Source organism: Trichechus manatus, unplaced genomic scaffold (assembly GCF_000243295.1).
Source record: "Trichechus manatus latirostris isolate Lorelei unplaced genomic scaffold, TriManLat1.0 scaffold00121, whole genome shotgun sequence".
Lineage (NCBI taxonomy): Eukaryota > Metazoa > Chordata > Mammalia > Sirenia > Trichechidae > Trichechus > Trichechus manatus.
Window position 1 is genome coordinate 5,756,695 of NW_004444057.1, and position 12,017 is coordinate 5,768,711.

Sequence of the window (12,017 nt, forward strand, 5' to 3'; positions counted from 1 at the left end):
AAAGATTTATCTATCATCTTACCTATTCCTGATGGTATTTATATATATATATTTATATTTATATAGGCAAAGTTAATTGCAAAGTACCCATAACCCTGTTTAAACCTCCTGTGTAGAGGGTAGGAAGACATGGTTCCAGTTATTATGCTGTAAAAGTAATTCAGCTTGCCCCTTGTCAGGGACATCCTTATCGCAGGCCTTCCTGCCGCCTACCTGGCCATGAAGTGCCTCCATCTGCTCTGGCTGGTCTGTGACAGGGCTTTGCAGAGTTGCCCTCACTGCAGCTCCCAGAGATTTTCTCTCACAAACCCCAATATTGACTTAAAAAAAAAAATCCTGACGTCAGTAGCCTTTAGGCCCTATCTCAGAGTAACACGCAGTTCATATGTCTACTAAGTGTTACTTATTTGCAGGGCGTTGAAAGTCACAGCTGCCTCCTTTTTTGAGAACTGTAGAGGGGAGGGAGTGCCAGGGAGAGCGGGTGCTTAATTTTTCCCGATATAGGACAGGCTGGCACTGAACAGGTACTTTCCTGCCAAGCATTTCATTGCCCTTTTGCAAATGCCAAATCCCTAAGAGCCAGGCAGCAAGATGAGGTTATCCAGAAGTTTAGAATAAGAAAGGACTTAACGGACTTCAACACTGTCATTTTTAGTAGTGCAGCCCTGTTTCTTTCAAGTGATATCTAGCCCAGATTCCCCACGAAATGAAGCAGAGGGAAAGGGGCACCAGAGCCTAGGTTAGAGGTCTCCTCCCATGTTCTGTCTGGCTATGACTGGCTAGACAAAATAATGTAAGAGCGAGAAATGAACAAAACACCAAATGAAGAGGATAATAATGAGAGACTGAAAGAAGGCGAGGAACACCCACTGGGAGCGCAGGGGCGTCGGAGTGGGACTGGGATGAGGAGTGGCCCCCACAGAGGGTTAACTGGTGTGGAGTTTCAGAGACTGAGAGTGCTGAGGAGAGCATCCATGCAGGGGAGAGGATGGCTGTGGAGGCAGGAGATTGGTTACATGCAGGGGGAGTGATCAAATAAGTAATAAGGACAAGGAGAGACAGGTTTCTTGCTAGGGAAGGGAGACATAAATGTGGAAACAGAAAAAATAAGACTGAACCCTGAGTATTAGATTTCAATCAGTGGTATTGGTGTGAACTCTTGGCTTTCAGCATATATAGCTAAATACTGAAAATCTTATTAAGTAAAATTTATCCAGGAGTGAAGATAGTTTAACATTAGTGTATCTTACCATATTGGATTAAAGTAGAAAGTCAGACAAATTTCTCAATAGATGCAGAAAAAGCATATGATAAAATTCAATGCCCAATTAAGATTTAAAAAAAAACCCAACTCAGAGCACTAGAAATAGAAAGGAAGTAGAATAACTTAATAAAATTATATAATAAAAATGTACACCAAATAGCATAATACTGGAAAAGTTTGGACATGCGGTATTCTCTTTAAGATTGGGAAACCAGCAAATAAGCCTGCTAGCATGGCTGCTATGGAAGAGAGTCCTGGGCAGCATTGCCAATGCACTGAGATAGGAAGGAGCTGAGAAGGGAATAAAGACACCGTCAAAATCAACAACCTGTGAGAACTAACATAAAGTTCAGCAAAGGTGCTAGTGCAGGATAGTTAGTGTTACTCAACACCAGCATTAACCAACTAGAAAATAGAATAGAAAATAAGATACATTTACAATAGCAACCAAAAAAACCAAAAACCAAAAGTTGTGCATCCATTCTCATCCTCCTTTTCTGAGTGGTTCCTCCCATGTTAACATAAACTTACTGCCCCCTAAGGTTCCTATCTAATCTTTTGAGTTGCTGTTGTCAATTTGATCCTATATAGATGCGTCAGGGTTGCATCCTTTCACCAAACCTATTCAATCTGTATGCTGAGCAAATAATCTGAGAAGCTGGACTCTATGAAGAAGAATGGGGCATCAGGATTGGAGGAAGACTCATTAACAACCTGTGATATGCAGATGACACAACCTTGCTTGCTGAAAGTGAAGAGGATTTGAAGCACTTACTGGTGAAGATCAAAGACTACAGCCTTCAGTATGGATTACACCTCAACATAAAGAAAACAAAAATCTTCACAACGGGACCAATAAGCAACATCATGATAAATGGAGAAAAGATTGAAGTTGTCAAGGATTTCATGCTACTTGGATCCACAATCAACACCCATGGAAGCAGCAGTCAAGAAATCAAAAGACGCACTGCACTGGGCAAATGTCCATCAAAAGACCTCTTCAAAGTGTTGAAAAGCAAAGATGTCACCTTGACCCAAGCCATGGTATTTTCAATTGCATCACGTGCATGCGACAGCTGGGCAATGAATAAGGAAGACCGAAGAAGAATTGATGCCTTTGGATTGTGGTGTTAGCGAAGAATACTGAATATAACATGGACTGCCAAAAGAACAAACAAATCTGTCTTGGAAGAAGTACAACCAGAATGCTCCTTAGAAGCAAGAATGGCGAGACTACATCTTACATACCCTGGACATGTTGTCAGGAGGGATCAGTCCCTGCAGAAGGACATCATGCTTGGTAAAGTAGAGGGTCAGCAAAAAAGAGGAAGACCCTCAATGAGATGGATTGACACAGTGGCTGCAACAATGGACTCAAGCATAACAACGATTGTGAACATGGCACAGGACCGGGCAGTGTTTCATTCTGTGGTACATAGAGTCGCTATGAGTCAGAACCGACTGAATGGCACATAACAGCAACAACAACAGATAGTTCTTAAAAAACATAATGCTCAAGGGGAGAGTGTTGATATGTTGTGAGGTTGGCGACTGATATCACAAAACAATATGTGTATTAATTTTTTAATGAGAAACTAATTTGCTCTGTAAACCTTTATTTAAAGTACAAATTAAATTTTTTTTTTTTTTTTTTAAAGCATAATGCTCAAGGCAGACATTTTTTACTAGTTAAGCTAAACTATTGTTTGGTTTTAAGTAGACTTCGGGGGATATTTTTGGTTTAAGGTTTAACAAATAGAGCAGTAGTTTCAGGGATTCATTCAGCCTCCATGGCTCCAGGAAGTCTGGAGTCCATGAGAATTTAAAATTCTGTTCTGCATTACCCCCTTTTGATCAAGATTCTTCTATAGAATCTTTGATCAAAATGTTCAGTAATGGTAGCTGGGCACCATCCAGTTCTCTGGTCTCATGGCAGAGGACGCAGCTGCTCATGGAGGCAATTACCCACAGACTCCATATCCTCCTTTTATTCCTGACTTTCTTCTTCTCTTGCTCCAGGTGAATAGGGATGGATTGTTGTGCCTTGGATAGCCACTTGCAAGCTTTTAAGACCCCAGGCACTACACAACGAACTAGGAAGTAGAACAGAAGCACTAAACATGTTATTAGGCCAATTAACTGGGATGTCCCATGAAACCATGACCCTAAACCTCCCAACCAAGGAACCAAATCCCATGATATTGTTGTACATAAGCAGCCTCAGCAACTCTTTTTTCTTTTTTTTTTGTCATTGTAAACTATCACACAACTTTTGCCAATTCAACTTTTTACAGGTGTACAACTTAACAGCACTTATAATAATCAGCTGTGCAAACCTACCCTTAATCAGTACGATTTTCCATCACCATAAACCAAAACTCAGTACTCTGTAAGTAATAAACTCCCTTTTCCCCTCTCTCCCGCCCATGGTAACTACTAAGAAACTTTGGTCTCTATATCTTTGCCTGTTCTTCTCTTTTTATATTGTTGTTGTTGTTGTTAGGTGTGGCCAAGTTGGTTCTGACTCATAGACACCCTATGTACAACAGAACTAAACACTGCCCAGTCCTGCACCGTCCTCACAATTGCTGCTATGCTTGAGCCCATTGTTGCAGCCACTTGTCAGTCCATCTCGTTGAGGGTCTTCCTCTTTTCTGCTGACCCTCTACTTTACCAAGCATGATGTCCTTCTCCAGGGAGTGGTCCCTCCTGATAATATGTCCAAAGTATGTGAGACGAACTCTCACCATCCTCGCTTCTAAGGAGCATTCTTGCTGTATTTCTTCCAAGACAGATTTGTTTGTTCTTATGGCAGTCCATGGTATATTCAATATTCCTCGCCAACACCATAATCCAAAGGCATCAATTTTTCTTCAGTCTTCCTTATTCATTGTCCAGCTTTCACATGCATATGAGGTAAATGAAAATACCATGGCTTGGGTCAGGCACACCTTAATCTTCAAGGTGACATCTTTGCTTTTTAACACTTTAAAGAGATCTTTTGCAGCAGATTTGCCCAGTGCAATGCGTCTTTTGATTTCTTGACTGCTGCTTCCACCAGTGTTGATTGTGGATCCAAGTAACATGAAATCCTTGACAACTTCAATCTTTTCTCCGTTTATCATGATGTTGTTTATTGGTCCCATCGTGAGGATTTTTGTTTTCTTTATGTTAAGGCGTAATCCATACTGAAGGCTGTAGTCTTTGACCTTCATCAGTAGTTGCTTCAAGTCCTCTTCACTTTCAGCAAGCAAGGTTGTGTCATGGATCCTGTTTCATTTTTCTGCGTGTGGAAATCCAATTTTCCCAACACCATTTATTGAAGAAACTCTTCTTTCCCCATCAAATGGATTTATCACCTTTGTCAAGAATCAGTTGACCATTGATGTGTGGGTTTTATTTCTGGTCTCTTAATTCTATTCCATTGGTCTATGTATCCATTGTTATACCAGTACCAGGCTGTTTTTGATTACTGTAAAAACTCATTGCTGTAGAGTCAATTTTGACATGTAGCAGTATGTTTTAAAATCAAGAAGTGTGAATTCTACTTTGTTCTTCTTTTTCAACATTGCTTTAGCTATCCGAGACCTCTTGCCATCCCATATAAAGTTGAGGATTGGTTTTTCCATTTCTGTAAAGAAGGCTATTGGAATTTTGATTGGGATTGCATTGAATTTATAGATGGCTTTGGGTAGTATTGACATCTTAACAATATTAAGTCTTTTAATCCATGAACATGGAACATCTTTCCATTTATTTAAGTCTTCTTTAATCTCTTTCAGTAGAGTTTTATAATTTTCATTGAATAAGTCATTCACATCCCTGATTAGATTTATTTCTAGGTGTTCTATTCTCTTAGATGCTATTCTAAATGGAATTGTTTCCCTAATTTCTTTTTCAGATTTCTCATTGCTGGTGTATAGAAACCCAACTGACCTTTGTTTGTTGACCTTGTACCCTACAACATAGCTAAATCCCTCTGTTAGCTCTAGAAGTTTTCTTGCTGTCTCTTCTTGGGAGTTTGTATATATAGGATCATAACTTCCATGAATAGAGATAATTTTACTTCTTTTTTCCCAATCTGGATAATTTTTATTTCCTTTTCTTATCTTATTGCTCTGGCTAGGACTTCTAATACAATATTGAATAGAAGTGGTAAGAGTGGGCACCCTTGTCATGTTCCCGTTTTCAAGGGGAAATCTCTTGGTCTTTCTCCATTAAGTATAATGTTGGTTGTTGGCTTTTCATATATACCCTGAATCATATTCTACTGTTTTCATCAAGAAAGGGTGTTGGATTTTATCAAATTCTTTTACTACATCTAAAGAGATAATCATGTGGTTCTTTTCCGTTGTTCTATTGATGTGGTGTATTATGTTGATTGATTTTCTAAAGTTGAACCATCTCTGCATTCCTGGATAAATCTCACTTGGTCATGGTGTATGACTCTTAATATGCTATTGGATACTGTTTGCTAGTATTTTGTTGAGGATTTTTGCATCTATATTCATAGGAGATATTGGCTTGCAGTTTTCTTGTGGTACCTGTGTCTGGTTTGGGTATCAGGGTTATGTTTGCTTCATAGAATGAATTAAGGAGTATTCTGTCCTTTATCTTTTGGAAAAGTTTAAAAAGATTGATGTCAGTTCTTCTCTAAATGTTTGGTAGAATTCCCCAGTGAAGTCATCTGGTCCAGGACTTTTTTTGTTGTTGTTTCTGGGAAATTTTTGATCACTGATTCAATCTCTTCACTTGTTATGGATCTGTTGAGACTTTTTATTTCCTCCTGAGTCAGTTTGGGTAGGTTGTATGCATTTAAAAATTTGTCCATTTCATCTATGTTATTCAGCTTGTTGCTGTACAGTTGTTCATAATATTCTCTTATACTTCTTTTTATTTCTATCAGGTCAGTTGTAATCTCCCCTCTTTCATTTGGCTGTAATCTTTATGGAAACAATTGCCGGGCCTTTCCCTTGTGGTGCAGATGGATGGGGTTTGAACTGCCAACCTTTAGGCTAGTAGTTGAGGGCAAACTGTTTGTGCCACCAGGGACCACAATAGTAACAACACAGCTACAAATTATTTGGGAATTAAACTAACAAAGCACATGAACTTTATTGATAAAGATTAAAGCTCTATTAAAGGACACAAAAGAACACTTAAATAAATAGCAATACACTATGACCATCATGTGGGGTTGCTTAAAATTCTAAGATGTCACTTTATATGAAATTAAATTATATATTCACTACAATTGCAATCAAAATTCCATCAGGACCTTTTAAATGACTTAACGTAACTTTAAAAATTTACACAGAATATTAAAAAATATGACCACAAATAATTATGTCAATTTTAAAAAAAGAGCAAAGTTGGCAGGGGATTGGGAAGGTGTTGCTCATTCAACTAGATAATGAAACAAACTACAAGGCCACATTAAGAAAAACAGCCAGGGAATGCAGAAACAAATAGACTAAACTCATAAATTGACTACTCAGAAACAGACCCACGTTTATACGGAAATGGCTATGTGATAAGAAGCCCCGGTGGCACAGTGGTTAAGCGCTCAGCTGCGAATTGAAATGTTGCCAGTTTGAACCCACCAGCTGCTCCGTGGGAGAAAAATGTGGTAGTCTGCTTCTGTAAAGATTACAGCCTTGGAAACCCTATGGGGCAGTTCTACTCAGTCCTATACAGTCACTATGAGTTGGAATTAACTCGATGGCAATGGGTTTTTGGTTTGGATATGTGATACAGGTGATACAACAACTGCATGAGGAAAGGGACATTGTTTAGTAGGTGGTGATAGGATAACTGCCTGCAATTAGGAGACAAAGTTGTATCGCTACCTTATACCATATACAGAGGTGAACTCCAGATAGTTTAAAGGCCTAGAAGTGAAAGGTCAATCTATAAAGCTAAAAGAAGAAAATATGGGGGAATAGATTTATATTCTTGGAATGAGAAAGGACTTCCTAAATTTAAGTAAGACCTCCCATAGTACAAACCACATGGAACTGGATTTGACTGTCAAAATTAAAGACCCGTGTTCGACAAAACACACCACACACAAAGTTAAGAAAGAGTTGAACAAATGACAGATTTTGCAGTGCATCAAACTGACTAGGGAAACTAAAAAGGAAAAGATAGGGATCCCAATAGGAAAATGGGCAAGGGAAATCTGCATGGCTAAGAAGTATTTTAAAAATGCTCAGCCCCACTGGAATTAGCAAAGTGCAAATTTGAGTAGATATAAGCAAAAAGACACAGGCTTATATCATCAGATTTGCTAAAATGAGCAACTAAATAACAGCTAGTGTTGGAAAGGAGTCCCTGGGTGGTACAGATGGTTAATGTGCTCAGTTGCTAACTGAAAAGTTAGAGGTTCTAGTCTACCCAGAGATGCCTCAGAAGAAAGGCCTGGTGATCTACTTGCAAAAAATCAGCCACTAAAAACACCATGGAACATAGTTCTTTTTTTTTTTTTTATATTGAGTTGGATATTTTACTATCTTTTTTTTTTTTCCTTTTTTTAAACTGTACTTTAGGTGAAGGTTTACAGAAGAGTTTCTCATTAAACAGTCAGTACACATATTGTTTTATGACATTGGTTAACACCCCCATGACGTGTCAACCCTCTCCCTTCTTTACCTTTTTTTTTTTTGGTGAAAATATACATAGCCAAACATACACCATTTCAAAAATTTCTACATGCACAGTTCAGTGACATCGATTACGTTCTTCCAGTTGCGCTGCTATTCTCACTTTACATGATGGTTTATAGAACAAAATAGTTTCCATTAAACAGTTAGTACACATGTTGCCCTATGACAATGGTTAACAAGGAACATATTTCTACTTACATACGTGGCATTGCCATGAGTTGGAATCAATACCATGGCAACTGGCTTGGTTTTCTGTGTTTGTTTTTTTTTTGGTGTTGGAAAGGACATAGAGAAATGGAAAAAGTCAATTACTACTGGTTGGTGTCTAAAGTGGTATATATATTCCTTCTAGAGAACAATACAAAAATAATGAAATTAAATGTGTACATCCTATAACCCAGCATTCTCATTGATGGATACTAATCCAGAGAAACTCTCCAAAAAACCCCTAAGGAGTCACATGAGAGTATGTCTGTCACAGCATTGTTTCTGGGATCAGAGTTGGAGGTGACATTAGGGAGTAGAAAAATAAAATGGAACCCCATGCAGCCATTGGAAGCAATGAGCTAGATACACATGCAACAACATGGGGAAATCTTAAAAACATAATGTCAAGTAAAAACAGAAAAATTAATGAGATTTATACTAATACCTAATAAAAATGTAATACCTTTTCTATAAATTAAGACATATACTCAGAAAACAACACATTTTGCAAAGATACATACATACTCAGTTTATATAAAACCTATTAGAGTGGATACCAATGGGGCAAGGAGATGACAGCGGGGATTAGGGATGAAAGGGAAAATATAAAACAAGAAGCTGACAGGCAGCTTAGCTTAGTGGTTAAAAGTGTGGACTCCAGAACTTGATTGCTGGGTGTGAATCCTATCTCTGCCTTTATAAGCTCTGTTACACTGGGTGAGTAGCTTAACCTTTCTGGTTAAGTATCCCTTTTGGTAAAAAGGATCTGGTAGCTAGTCTTCAAAGATGGCTCCAAACAATTCTTCTACTCCCTGTATCAAGAAGCAGGGCCTGTGACTGTTTTGACCCATAGAAGGCAGGTGGCGCACCCCATCTTCCAAACAGAGCCATTAAGCAGACCAGAAGCTTCTTCCCTCTTGGATCAGTGGATAGAGGGAGTCCCTTGAAGCTGAGATGCCATGCAGAGAGACAGGCCCCATGGAGAATCACCCGTGCCATCTGACTACAATAGCATGAGACACCCAAATACAACCAGAAGAGGCACTGCCTACCCAACCCAGTGAAATACAATAAAATGGTGGCTTTAGACCACTTAATTTTGAGGTGGTTTGTTATGCAGCAATAGACAACTGAAACAATCAGCTTAATAATGATACATACCTCATAAGGTTGTTATGAGGATTAAATGAGGTAATTTTCCAAGTGCTGAGTGGTGCATGGCTTATGGAAGTGCCTGGCATTATGTATAAATGTGCTGAATCTGTCTATTCAGACCTACACAGACTGATAGAGACAGAAACTGTGTCATGGACAAAGGAATATGATTAACTCAATTCTTTGCACCTGATGTCCACAATATAAAAAAAACCTCTGAGGGTCCATAAAATGTCCTTGGGTGGTGCAAATGGTTTGCACTTGGCTGCTAACCAAAAGGTTGGCAGTTGGAACCTACTCAGAGGTGCTGTGGAAGAAAGACCTGGCCATCTGCTTCCATAAAGATTACAGCCAAGAAAACCCCATGGAAGACTAGCGAAACCTCGAGAGTATGGTCCCCGGACACCCTTTTAGCTCAGTAATGAAGTCATTTCCGAGGTTCACCGTTCAGCCAAAGATTAGACAGCCCCATAAAACAAAACGAGACTAATGGGGCACAACAGTCCAGGGACAAGGACTAGAAGGCAGGAGGAGACAAGAAAGGTAATAGGAAACCCAAGGTTGAGAAGGGAGAGTGTTGACATGTCGTGGGGTTGTTAATCATTGTCATAAAACAATATGTGTACTGTTTAATGAGAAACTGTTTTTTCTGTAAACTTTTATCTAAAGTACAATTAAAAAAAAGGGGGGGGGAATGATTTTATAAATATTATATGCAAACAAACAAATGAGACCCACTGAACTAAAACAAGGAAAGAAAACCCCATGGAGTTTAGTTCTAGTCTGTAACACCAAGGGTCACCCTGAATTGGAATTAACTTAATGGCAACGGGCCTGTTTTTTTTTCTGTTTTGGATAGGGTCCATATATTCATTTCTTTGATGGGGACACTCTGTCCTAGAGAGGTGAAGAGCGTGTCCTAAAATGATGCAGGGGCCCCCAAGCTGCCTCTCTCTCTTGACTGTGTTGCCTTTGTGCACAGAATGCAGAGCCTCCATGAAAGTGCTAGATGGATGAGCTCAGTGACTCATGAGTCCCTCATTTCTGGGAACACAGACAACTGATAGACTGTATTTGTTTTCCTCTGCAGCACTAGATCCAGAAGTAGCAAATGTTTTATCTGTAGTAAATTCTCAATTAGCCACCAGCGCCAGTATCAGGAAATGGAAGAATAACTGAAATCTAGATATAATTAAAAGATTTCGACCAAGTCAGTACTTTCATTCTCCAGGAGGATCTCTCACAGTTTTTTTTTACCCCCAGGCAGAGTGCTCAATAAATATTTGTTGATTATTTAAATTTACTGTCTCTTCTTTTAAAAAAGAATTTGAAGCAATTTGTTTATGGTCATTCACATCTTTTACCAATATCGCTAGTCAAAACTCAGGCTAGGGCAACATAACCCAGACGTTAGCAACAGTGAGGTCATTCATGAACCGCTGAGAAATAAGCCCTTGACATACTCTGTCTTGTTCAAATCTTACAAGGACTATATGAGGTAGGTATTACCCCCATTTTACGAAGGCAAAGAAGCATTGGTGGTTCAGTGGTAGGATTCTTGCCTTTCATGCAGGAGACCTGAGTTCAATTCCCAGCCAATGCACCTATATGTAGCCACCACCCGTCTGCCAACGGAAGCTTGTGCATTGCTATGATGCTGAACAGGTTCAGCGGAGCTCCCAGACTAAGACATGCTAGGAAGAAAGGCCTGGTGATCTACTTCTGAAAGTTAGCCGATGAAAACCCCACGTATCACAACAGATCACGGGAATGGTGCAGGATTGTCCATAATCTGCAGTGGTTGCACTACAGAGGTGAGGGTTCAAACCCAGGTAGTCTGAGTTCATAGCTGGTTCTCTTTCTATTTTATTGCATTGGGTAGCAAAGAGCCAGAATCACTCCCAGAACAACTAAAACAGTGAGGGAAAGGTATTAGATCCCAACGCCAACTCCTAGACACCGAGACTTGTGAAGCCAGAAAAGGTGGATCGTAGAACATAATAGCCCGTGTTATTACTGCATAACTGATACATTTTGGAGAGTTTGCAGTTGCCCAGGTATCACTACCTTGAGAGCTAAGTTCTCATGACTCCACGGTCAGCCAGCACCAGGCTTCATGAAGTCACTCTGTCTGCCTGTGTGCATAGATAGCCAGAAAGGTCAGCGTTGAGCCAGGTCCATCATGGTCCCAACCTTCTTAACCTAAAATAATCCTGAACCTGTCTCTCTGGCCCACCTCCCATCCTTCCATAAGGCTTCAGAATCACAAGTCTACATTTCTCATCTAGCACTAGGGACTACATGCTGTGTGTCTGTGATCTTCAGGCAGCTTCCAGGAACACTGGATTAGAGTGGAAAGGAAGCAGTTACCAATTTCATTTCCTAGGTTTTTCCTCCTCAGGTAATTTCGGCTTTGGGGCATTCCCTGGTGCTGGCAGGCTGAAGATGAAGCGTTTGTGCTGTGTGGAGTGTCAGGGAAGGCTGAGACAGACCTGGAGCCCCGACCAGAGGGCACTGCCAAGAGGGGAACAAAGAGGCCCCAGGAGGAGACGGAAGCTCGAGCTGCGTTGGCTTGGCTGCTGTTTCACTCCCATTTTCTCCTTTGGCTCCTCCACACATGTAGAGGAGTTGCTTTCACTGAAAATGAAATGACTGTAGCTACAGCCCAGCTGAAAGTGATGATCCAGGCACTCAGTGCAGGGGAAGTAAGAGGACAACAATGCAAG

The 12,017-nt window shown here is 40.0% G+C and overlaps 1 non-coding gene across 1 annotated transcript; it reads left to right on the top strand.

Moving 5' to 3' along the window:
- The first annotated feature begins 10,823 nt into the window (after positions 1-10,823).
- TRNAE-UUC (transfer RNA glutamic acid (anticodon UUC)) lies at positions 10,824-10,894 on the top strand. The gene has a single exon. It is a non-coding gene; the product is annotated as a tRNA-Glu (tRNA).
- The last annotated feature ends 1,123 nt before the right edge of the window (positions 10,895-12,017 follow it).